Genomic DNA, 12,578 nt, shown 5'->3' with positions numbered 1-12,578 from the left:
AGTGGAGTGGGGAGCAGAGTGTCGTAGACTCGACCTCTTGGAGTAGAGTGGAGTAGAATTGAGTAGAGTGGAGGGGGGAGTAGAGTCGTAGACTCGACCTCTTGGAGTAGAGGGGAGTAGCATTGAGTAGAGTGGAGTGGGGAGTAGAGTGTCGTAGACTCGACCTCTTGGAGTAGAGTGGACTAGCATTGAGTAGAGTGGAGGGGGGAGCAGAGTGTCGTAGACTCGACCTCTTGGAGTAGAGTGGAGTAGAATTGAGTAGAGTGGAGGGGGGAGTAGAGTGTCGTAGACTCGACCTCTTGGAGTAGAGTGGAGTAGAATTGAGTAGAGTGGAGGGGGGGAGTAGAGTGTCGTAGACTCGACCTCTTGGAGTAGAGTGGAGTAGAATTGAGTAGAGTGGAGGGGGGAGTAGAGGGGAGCAGAGTTCAGTGGTTCAGCAGCAGAGAGTGTCGTAGAGTGCAGCGTCATAGAGTGCAGTGGTGTAGAGGGGAGTGGCATAGAGTGGAATTAAGTGGGTGGAATAGGGTGGGTGGGTTGCAGGAGTTTGAGGTAGTGGGATGGATTGGATTCGAGTAGTTTGGTTTGGAGTGGGGTGAATTAGAGTGGAGTGGAGAGGGGTGGATTGGACTGGAGGGGTTTATTGGGGTGGGGTGGGGTGGATTGGACTGGAGTGGGGTGGATTGGAGTGGAGGGGGTTTATTTTGGTGGGGTGGTGTGGATTGGACTCGAGGGGGTTTATTGGGGTGGGGTGGGGTGGATTGGACTGGAGTGGGGTGGATTGTAGTGTGATGGGCTGATTGGATTGGATGGGGAGGTGGACTGAACCAAGGTGGGGTAGATTGGATTTGGCCATAGTGGGGTAGGTTGGACTGCAATGGAATGGGGTGGATTGGAGTGGTGTGGATTGGAATGTGCAGGTTGGAGTGGGACAGATTGAAGGGGGCATATTGTTTTGGACTGGAGTGGGGTCTTTTGGAGTGGGGCAGATTGTTTTAAACTGAGTGGGGCAGATTGTTTTAAACTGAGTGGGGCAGATTGTTTTAAACTGAGTGGGGCAGATTGTTTTGCATTGGAGTGGGGCAGATCGGAGTGGGGCAAAGTAAATTGGATTGGGGTGGGTAGATTGTTTTGGATTGAAGTGTGGTAGATTAGAGTGGGGCAGGCTGAAGTGGAGCAGATTGTTTCAGATTGGAATGGGGCATATTGGAGTCAGGCAAATTGCTGTGGATTGGGGTGTGAAAGCTTGGCGTGGGGAAAATTGTTTTGGATCGGAGTGGGGCAGAATGTATTGATTTTAAGTGGGTTGAATTGGGGTGGGGCATATTGAAGTGGAGCAGATTGAAGTGGGGTGGGCTGGAAGGATTGGGGTGTGGTGAATTGGAGTGAATTGGATTGGGGTGAGTGGTTTGGATTGGGAATGGGTTGGGTTGGGTTGGGTTGGGTTTGATTGAGTGGGGTGGATTGGTGTGGGGTGAGGTGTGGTGCGGAGAATTGTCGTGGATTGGAGTAGGGGGATTGGAGTGGGGTGGATTGGAATGTACTACAAGTTTATGTGTTAAAGCATCATTTCAGAAATTACACATAAGAAAGAAACAATGTTGCTTTGCAATAAAATACTTCTCATCTTTTCAGAACAGCACTCCTGAGCAAAAACAAAAGAAAACAGGAACGCAAAGTGAGAAAAGAAGACTTGGCAAAATTAAAGAAACCTAACTATAGAAAATAAATCTTTGCAGTTTTGTTTCTCCTGGGGCACCTTTTTGCCAGTCACATGCCTTCTGTTTGCAGGGCACTGAATGTTAAACAGAGCAAAATAGTCCCTCAATCACACTGGGAGCAGTGGACAGCAACTGATTGAGCTGAATCAATCCGTGCTTGGTCCGTGCTCCACAGAGCAGAACGGAAATGATGTAAGGCCTGCTTTGACAAATTAGGAGGCTGTAAAGGAGAGTGCCATGCAAACCAACAAATGGTAGGCAACGGGTGGGCTCAAGGCCCTTTCATGTATACAGCAGTGACCCTCAAGCCCACGTGCACTAGAGCATGGTCCGTGACTCTAAACAATAAGCAAGAGGGAGAAAGGAAAGTACCAAAAAGTAAGGATGAGAGAAACTTGATTAGCTGATAGAAAGAGGAAGGAAAAAACAGGTAGCAAGTCAACATGAAAGGAAGGAAGGAAGAAAGCTGAAAGGGAGGATGAAGGGATATATGTATGTATGGAAGGATGAAAGGATGGATGGAAGGAAGGGTGAAAGAGTGAATTAATAGATGGTATAAGAATGAATGGATGGAAGGGTGAAAAGATGCATAGAAGGAGAACAGTGAATAGATGGATGTGTGATTGTACAGATGGACGGATACATGAATGTACTGATGGGTGATTGGGTGAAGGGATGGGTGTATATGTGAAAGGACCAGGAGGTGAACGGATGAATGCATGGACGGATGAAGAGTGGACAGAAGGAGAAGAGGAAAGGGATGGGTGAAAGGAGGGATGTATGGATGGATTAATTTAATGGGATGATGGGTGAAAGTGTGGATGTATACTTGAAAGGATGCATTGAATGTATGGGAAGAATGGTTGTTTGGGGTAATGGTTGGGCCACACAGGTGATAGGATAAACAGATGGATGGATGAATAAATGGCTGGGTAAATGGATGGATAGATGGATGGGAGGATGAGGAAAGTGTAGCCTCATAAGACTATGTGCGCTAGGATCTTTGCGGTTCTGGGCGGACTCAACAGAGGAAATGTGTAACTGGCTCGGAGGGTTAAGGGGTGGTTATTTACAGCTATGAATTAATCAGAGAACATTGTGTGATTGTAAGCAGAGGAATCAAGTAGTACAATCCAGAGCTCCATGTGTGGTGTATTTCTCTGCATGCTCCTGGCCTGGGGAGGATGCTAGAACTGGCAACGAGTGCGGGATCCGTGTCCCAAAGAAATGAGATTGCTCTGAAAGGAAGTTTACAAAAGTACAGCAAACTAGCAGTTGTAAGGTGGCGTGTGTGGAACTGAAGCCCCGCATCAGCCATATAAGGCCTTCGTAGAAGTAGAAGGCATTGTAGAGGAGCGCAGAAACCCACTGGAAATACCAAGAAGAAGAGACACTGCGCCACAGCAGAACACAGAGTCATCATCCATACCAAGCGAAACTCTAAAGTCATGGACAAACAGGTACAAAAGTGCAAACATACTTACTAGCAAGAACAAAGAAAGTACTGCACAACTTTGAACCAGGTGTGACGACCAGGCCTGTCAAGTTGCTGCTGTGTGCACAGAGGCAAGTGGCATCCAGGGCAAAAAAAGGCTGTCAGAATTGTGAAATTTTTTAATGGCTGCAGAAAAGAGTACGAAGAACGGCGCAGCAGTGTTCCTGAAACCACCACCGCCACTTGACACTGCTAAGAAGCAGAACATTGGTGCCAGGTGGAAGGCATGGATCGAGGCGTTCAATGATTTCATAGATGCCCTAGAAGAAGTAGATTATAAGAAAATCATGAAGTATTTGAAGAACTTTGCCGGTGACATGAAGTGCTGAAGAAAATATTACAAACTGATGCAGTATCATACCATCAAATCAAGGAAGTGATGGTAGCCAAGTTCAATCCAATGCTGAATGTCAACTATCAAAGGTACATTTTCACTCAAACATGATAGCAAGCTGGTGAAACGATGGATTTATTTGTGTGTTTTAATATAGCGCGGACTTTACCCGAAGGTGTCAGAGCGCTTCACAATAGGAACAGAACTGATACATGAGAACATTACAAGTGAACAAAATACAAAAGCAACATTACATTAAATGAAGCAATAATGACAATCGTGAGCCAACAAAATACAAGAGGTAGCAAACGGTGCATTACAGGAGGAAAAAGTGACGTGTGCAGGTTACAAAAGCGTATAAAGTCAACATAGGTATAATACTGCAATATATGGAGGGCACTCAAGCACACGAACAAACGTTACGTAGGTCATGGTGGCACTTGAGCAGGTATCGAAACAAACAAATGTAAGAGGTAGGAAACAGTGTGTTACAAGAAAAAGTCACGGGTGCATGTTACACACGAGTACCAAACACAGGGAGAAAGATAATACTGCAATAAATGGCAGACTCTCAGACCACAAGAACACACTGGGAGGACACTTCCATAGTCAAGTAAAGTAGATTTTTTCTGTAGTGGAAGGGCTTCCTTCAGAAAATAGAGAGGGCATGGATTACATTTGGAAGTGTCTTTGAAGGAGGAGAGCTTTGAGGATAGTTTTGAAGGTTTGGGAGGAGGCGGTGGTCCGGAGCTGCGGCGGAAGGAAGTTTGTTGAAAGACTGGATGTGTCTATCAAACACTGCAAGTTTAGTGAATTCAGTGATGAAGAGACCTTTTGTATCTGAGTCATCGATGGCTGTCTCTCAGACTCTTGCAGAAGACGCATGTTGAGAGAGACATTCAACTTAGGGAGAGTACTGATGGCTGCAAGTGCCAAAGAAAGAGTAGATTGACAAGCAGTCGACATGGAAATTGGAACAGCAACACATTAATCTGCATTGACCATGAATAGCCAGCACAAGCACTAGGTAGATTCCGGCAAGCTGATGCCTCTGAAGAAGACAAATGTAGGTTTTCATTTCCACATGAAGGCAAATGTCCAGCTATAGGACAAACGTGCACAGGTTGAAGTAAAGAAACCACTTCATAACAGTTTGCAAAGTGAAAGAGAAACTAACTACATCACAGTGCAAAATCCAGTATTTGTAAATCCAATATTTGTAAAGAGCACAGCTAACCGGAGGCATCTCGGCGCTTGGGGCTGTCAGGAAGATTAAGCGAGCTATTGCCCCGAGTCACATGGTGCTGGGCTGACCTGCCACTGGTGCAGGGGATTGAGCCGTGAGACCCAGCGTCCGGTGTCAGTCGTCCTGGACGCATCGCCACACCTCTTCCCAAAGAAAAAAGAATGCCAGAAAGTTCCAGGAAACTTCTTGCCACACCCACAAAGCCAAAAAGCAACCTTAGTTACAACAAGAAGAAACCAAAGTCGATCATTGTCAAGTTCGACTTATGAAGGTTTGTCTACGCTATTGTCAAGCGTCAGTGAAGAAGATGGATGCGAGTTGATGGCATGCACCAAGAAACACAATTCTCACACCGGGGGCCGAAAGGAAGAATATTCTACAAAATAGAATGATCTATCCTATCCTACTTCCAACAAGGGGTTACTCACACAAGATATAGGGTCGCTGAGTGCAACTAGGAAGAAGGCTGTGACAGGAAGGGCGCACAGAGTGTGTTTTTGACAAAAACCCTCACTCACCCGAGGTTGACATGCTTCATCATTGGGTTCCTCCAACACACTGGGACTGCAAGGTACCCAATGTGGGCTACAACTTACCCCAAAGGGAAGGAGCGGGAGAGTTTTGTGTAAAGCACGTATGGTTTCAATACCTCAAGGGTGACAGTGAGGCGGCAGAGTGCAACACAAAATGTGTATTTTGAAACTATCTCTGTGAGGACAACAAATGTATTCTTACATCCTACGGGATAGGGGATAAAAGCAATGTGAAACTGGGTTATGGATGTCTACCCTGTAATGTTGTCAACATGTTTCTGCCTTAAATGACAATTACGTTCAAGGCATTCTTCAGGACCCTGTTCTTATGTCACTCTGCTGGAATAACGTGTAAAAATAAAAATAAAAAGACATTGGAAAGATACTCAGGCCTTAATTCTTGACCAACAATCCGTTGGAGTAACAATCAATGTGATGGGTCAGAAGGCCCTTTGAGAGAATAGTAAGAAAAACATATCAAAGGAAGTGTAACAAAACACCAACGTGCACCACCACCTTACTCTCTGGTGAATGCCTTTTCCCATATAAGTTTGTAGATCTTACCTAAGGTCAACGTGTAGAGTTCGACTCTACCATCTACAGAGTCTCTCACCACGTAGATTCCTCTAGTCAGAGGTATTTTATGGGCAAGATAGATAAAGTATATGCCTCTTTTCTGGAACATTTGTTTGTAACAAAACGGAGTATGGTCCTGGGACGGAGGGGCAGCTGTACCTATAAATGCAATAAACTAGGGAAAGTTGCTGGTCCCCCACTTTGACTTTGTGTCTCCAAAGTTAAGAGAAAACAAACAAAGAGAAATCTTCTGTTTGTTGGGCATATTTATTTTTACCCTTTTGAATTTTGTCAATTCTGTTTCCAAATTTTCATGAGTGAGAAAAGCACTATACATTAAAATCAAATTTACACATATATACACAACTACTTCAAATTATACATATATACATTTTGTAAGCAAACTTCTTCTAGAATGTTACGTTTTTTATCCACAAATATTTACTCTTTGCAAGATAAATATCAACTAAGATGACCACAAAACGAATAAGCAAAAAGAATTGCTTAAAGAAAGATCAATGCGAACTTTGAAAACTAAATCAAAGTAACAATCAATGAAATCCTGTTGTCTTTCTTTAGGCATATAACAAGTACAGTCTTGGGACGTATTTGGCACTTAACGTGGACAAACACTTGTCAATCTTCATACGTAACATTTGATGCTAATCCTCAAATGAAACATCATACGAGATCTTAATTGAATACATATCTGTATTGTAGTTTGTCCATTTTGGTGATTTGATAATAATTTTTATTATACCTCTAACTAGAGGAATCTACGTGGTGAGAGACTCTGTAGATGGTAGAGTCGAACATGTTGATCTTAGGTAAGATCTACAAACTTATATGGGAAAAGGCATTCACCAGAGAGTAAGGTGATGGTGCACGTTGGTGTTTTATTACACTTCCTTTGATATGTTTTTCTTACTGTTCTCTCGTAGGGCCTTCTGACCCATCGCATGGATTGTTACTCCAACGGATTGTTGGTCAATAAATTAAGGCCTGAGTATGTTTCAAATGTGTTTTTATTTTCATTTTAATTTGCACGTTATTCCAGCAGAGTGACATAAGAACGGGGTCCGGAAGAATGCCTCAAACGCAATTGTCATTTAGGGCAGAAACATGTTGACCACATTACAGGGTAGACATCCATAACCCAGTTTCAGATTGCTTTTATCCCCTATCCCATAGGACATACGAATAAAGTTGGTGTCGTCACAGAGATAGTTCTAAAATACAAATTTTTGGGTGCACTTTGCCCCTCACTGTCACCCTTGAGATATTGAAACCATACGTGCTTTACACAAAACACTCCCGCTCCTTCCCTTCGGAGTAAGTTGTAGCCCACACGGTCCCAGTGTGTTGGAGGAGCCCAATAATGAAGCATGTCACCCTCGAGTGAGTGAGGGTTTTCGTCCAAAACACACTCTGTGCCCCCTTCCTGTCACAGCCTTCTGGTACCCTATAACTTGTGTGAGTAACTCCATCAACCAGGAAACGACATGCACATGCAGGTTTGGCTGCTTGCACAAAAGAACAAACAGCAACAGCAAACCACCATACAAAACAACGGAATTCATTTGGACATTAACCTACGATCACAATAAAGGTCAGCGGTTGCCCCTTAACCTTTAATATAGACAGTTGTGCATCGAATAACATCATGCCCATCGTAATGGTCAACAGCCTATCTCCTTGGTGTGCAAACATTTTCATGTGTTTCCATACAGAAAAAGTTTCATTATCATAACAGACCATCTAGTGCTGATCACCAGTTTTGGAAATTCGAAAGGCAAGATTCACCCTCACATCGAGAGGTGGGGTTTGAGACTGCGAGAGTACAGCTACAAAATTGTCCGCAAGCAGGGTAAAGACCATAACCCTGCTGATAATTTTTCATGAGTACTGTTACATCATCACAGTTCAACTTCCAGAACAGCTGAGGAGTAAATCAACTTACTTGTGAAGTCCTGTACGCCATCAGCTCCATCCATTGTACAGAATATTGCAGCTACCAATGCTTACATGCTTATCCTCAAAGAAACAATGTCAACCCAGTCCTGGAAAAGGAGTGTTTGACCTCTTGCTGACGATGTTGAACTTAAAAAAAATCAAAAATGGAAGGTGTTGTATTGAGGCTCGAGGATTGTCCCGCCTGAGAGACTAAGTCAACAGGGCATTGAACTAGCCCATAAAGGGCATTAAGGCATTGTGGCCACCAAAAGAGCCCTGAGAGACCGAGTGTGGTTCCCACGCTTAGATGAGCTACTTGAGGGGGCACTAAAGGAGTGCCATCTTTGCAACTGCCTTTCCCTCAAAGTGACTCAACATCCGTTGAAAATGTCTGACACAGGCCTGGAAGAGCTGCAGCTGATTCCTTTGTGTCCCTTGGAAATGGACATCATATCATGGTGGTCACTGATGAATATTCACGTTTCCCATTGGTAGAGGAGTTATCATCAACAACCCATAAAAAGGTAATTGAGCACCTGGCCAACAACTTTGCAGCTTGGGGTATCCCTGTCTCTCTTAAACTTGACAGTGGTCCGCCGTTGAACAGCAAAGTATTCAGAGAGATCCTAGTCCGAAGGAATATGAAGCATCAAAACAGAACACCTCTGTGGCCCAGGCAGCTGGTGTTGCAGAACGCTTTATGGGCACCCGCAAGAGAGTTCTTCAGCAAACATCAATGGAGGGGATTGACTTAAACATGCCCTGTGTCCAGCCCTCCGTGCTTATCTAGCAACTCCTCTCTTCACAACGGGTGAAAGTCCCACCCCCTTAGTATTTTTTATGAGAGTTATCGGAGCCAAACTGCCACAATGGACGGTAGACCGCTCCGTGAGTGCTGGTAATGTTCGTGTCACAGACACTTCTCAAAAGTGCAAGATGAAGACCTACACCGATAGGCGTCAGAAGGCCCAACACACACTCTTCGATGAAGGGGATTTGGTCCTGGTCAAGCAAAAGCGAAAGAGAAAAACAGGCACTCTGTGTGCTGTCGATCCCCTGAGGATTGTACCGTTCAAAGGACATATGGTGACGGCCCATCGTCCTGGACAGTCCATCACATGGGACTCGTCACATTTTAAGCACCTACCTCTGCGATCATCAGCTCCTGCGATCCCATGAGGCCGTCCCGCCTGACAGTCCAGATCCAGCATCAGAACCGGAACCATTGGCGCCTGGACAGAGTGCATCTCAACTACATCACGCCACTCGATCCGGCTGACGAGTGCGAGTGCCTCGACTACTTATCAAAGTAATAAAATGTAACTGTAGTTTTTACTTTTTATTTAAAAAAGGGGGCGATGTAGTGTAGTGAGACGCAGGCCCAGTTTATCAAAAAGATAACGGAACGCAGCTCACCTGTTATAAATACTGTGCTGCGTTGCGTGATGGTGAGAGCAGGAGAGCGCTGTAGTCACAGAGATATGGCTCTCTCGTCCCCTCGCCCTAGCGCCCTGATTCCAGCTGTGTGCACGAGGCACACACCCATAGTGCTAGGGTGTGTGCTGGAGTCTACCATTGGTTTAGTACAGGAAGGGTGCACATCTTTCACCAATTCTGTGGCAAGAGAAGCCTGAAACCTTTTTGTTCTTTGTGCGTGTGCCGTACAGTGCCGCACGCATGCAAAGGCGGAAAAGATAAGAGAAATAGGAAACATTTCTCCTTTTAATACGGGCTTTTCAGAGGCGTTGCTTTTTGGCGCTAAACACTGTCTACCGATGTTAGTAGATAGGGTATTGTGTCGAAAAGCATGGGTGGTGGCATGGGAACGCCCATGTAACACCCATGGGACGCCCGTTGAGGCGAAGTAAAGCAAAGCGGCGTTTCACACTGCTTTGCGTTACTTTTGGGTACTTTCCAATACAAAACAAAATTTTGCACTGTAAAGTGAAACAGGAAAAAGGCATTTTGTGCTTCTTAGTGTCATTTTTGTGATGCTAACTGAGCGCAAAATGTTTGTGAATCTCCCGCTATGTCCGCTAGGAGCCTTGCGGTTCTGAGCAGACTCAACAGAGGAAGTATGTAACCGGCTGAAAGGTGTTAAGATGTGGTTATTATCTGTTATGACGTAATCAGAAAACAGTGTGTGATTGTATGTGGAGGAATAAAGACATAGGGTCCGATTCAAAGAACTAACTTAAGACAAAATCCTAAACTTACTACTTTTGGTATTCACAGACGTTAGGATTTTGTCTTAAGTCTGTCTTAAGTCTGTCTTAAGACAGACTTAAGACAAAATCCACCACATGCAGATGATACACCTTAAATTCTCCCAACACACAACTACCACACCATCAGCACATCACCAGATCCCTTCACATCCAGAATCCCTAACGTGCTTTGTCCACAGACCACCTGTCACCTTAGCCTTAGCCCTCCTTGCTTCACACGTCACCAGTTCAGAACCTCCCAAAGCAGCCATATAAACTTGAAATAACCCTGGACCACCTGCACCGTACGCCCTCCATCCTCACCACCACACAAAACCACAATATCACACATGAGGCAAAGTACAACCTGTCATCGATGTGCTCCATAACGTGTCATCCAGCCACTACACGTCTCCAGCCCCCCCCCCACCCTCCCCAAACCCACAGCCGCTTAAACTGTTGTTATCCCACCCAAGCTAGCACTCCCCCCACCCTGTGCCAACTTCTTCTTTGCATCTCACCATTCGATCCGATTTTGATTGATTTGATTGAGAATGTGTAGAGCGCAAACAATTACCCAGAGGCATCAAGGCGCTGTAGGCAGAGTCCGGAAGGGGCCGCTGTCCCTCCAGATGCAGAGGAAAGGTCTGGAGAGGCCTCGAGAGCCGTCCTGAAGGGCGAGAATGGAGGAACAGCCCCACGGCTTTGAGGAAGGGACTCCCAGCCTCTGCTCGCCGCGTTGAGGATGCTCTGTCCCCATTCCTTCCTTTTTTTCTGCCTTGATGCCTTTGGGCGATTGTTTGTTTGTTTGTTTGTTTGTTTTGCGCTCTACAAATTGGAAAATTCTAAATCAAAATCAAAGGATGTCCAAGAAATATGTTTCAACCCAGCGTGTCACAAAACAAGATGCTAATCCTTCCCCGGGTACAAGGACATTTTAAGGATTTGGAGGGCCCTGGGCCAAACGTATTTTGGGGGCCCCTGTTCAGAACAGCTTTGAAAATATGATCCAATTTCATATCTTTCATGCCCTCTTTGGGCAGGTCACTGACAGTGCACCAGCTCACTGGTTCAAATTCGAAATGTGTTTACATCTAGTATTCAGGAATAGTGACATGTATTTTCAATATTGTAACACAACAGCAACTTACTAAAATTACCCCAAAATAATTTCTGTGACAGCCTCTCATTTCTCAAATGTCAGGTCCTGTTTTGATCTAAAATAAACTTTTTTTATGGATGTTGTTTGAAACATAAACCCAAAATATTTCTACAAAATGTCTGTAATAGACTCTCACACATCATCTGCATTAAAAATAAATCAAATGAAAACGTTTTTTAAAGAATCTGTTCAAGTATTATTGAAGGTCATTAGGGCAAGTCTGCAGAACAGAGCTGGCTCTATTTGGGGCCCCCTGAAAGGACGGGGCCCTGGACCAGAGCCCACTTTGCCCATGCCTTAAAACGTCTCTGCCCGGGTACCTTCCCCCAGGACTGGATCAGCCATTAGAGTCCTCAGTACAGCCTCCCACTACAGCTGCAGACCGACATCGGAAGGATGAAACTCCCTCGAGGCACAGGAGAGCCATCAAACACAAGCATGTGACAAGTGAGCATTGGTGACACGGAGAGAGGGCAGGCCTGGACCCCACCGAGACACCCCCAGAGACACAAGGCACACTCCCCTCAAGGAATACACCCCAGAGGCCCCCCAGCCCTGCTGACCACACACCAAAGGGGACTCTGAGATATTGTGCCCAATGTCCAGTGCTTCCCGAACTGAGGGTCTCACCCACCGCGCCATGAACCAAGATGCCTCTAACTCTGCATGTGTGTGGTCACCTTTGACGCGGGGGCGGCCCCTGCTGAAGCTGCATGACGGCGGTCTCTTCTCCGGAGGAGGGTGCGTCTGTGTGCGGATTGTGCCCCCTATGGCTAGACCTACTGACGGTGTACTATTCTGTATGTCTCTGTGTCTATGGTGTGTATATTTACCTGTGGTGGTGTTTTTGTGTGTCTGAATGCGTGTATGAGTGTTGGGCATACAAACATACAGACATACAATGCGTGTGCATTTCTTTCACTTTGAGCACTTGTGTTTGGTGTGTTTCTGTGTGTGTCTGTATGTGTGGTGCTGCTCTGAGCATGTCTTGTTTGCACGAGGAGTTATCTGTGTCCTCATGGGTGCACGCGGTGGTTTGTGTGCGTCATGCAGTGCACACACACCTCGGTGCCTCCTCTGCAGACTTGCAGAACCGCTTCCGTGGGAGCTCAAGCCCCGACAGGTTCGCAGTTACCTGCAGAAGCAAATACCATGTTCTCTGGAAAGCTGGCTTGGTAGTGACCTGTTGTAATGTTTTTGTATCCTTCCTTGTAATTTCAGCCTCCACTCACCGCACCCCCCTCGTACCTTTGCGCAAACAGCCTCTGTGCCTCCTGAAAGCGTGCAGTGATTCTGACGGCAAAGTGTCACACCATGACAGCACAAAGCATCGCCACACTGCAACCCCAACCCC

Source organism: Lissotriton vulgaris, chromosome 2_1, assembly GCF_964263255.1.
Source record: "Lissotriton vulgaris chromosome 2_1, aLisVul1.2, whole genome shotgun sequence".
NCBI classification, from domain to species: Eukaryota; Metazoa; Chordata; class Amphibia; order Caudata; family Salamandridae; genus Lissotriton; species Lissotriton vulgaris.
Note: the sequence above shows the minus strand (reverse complement) of the source record.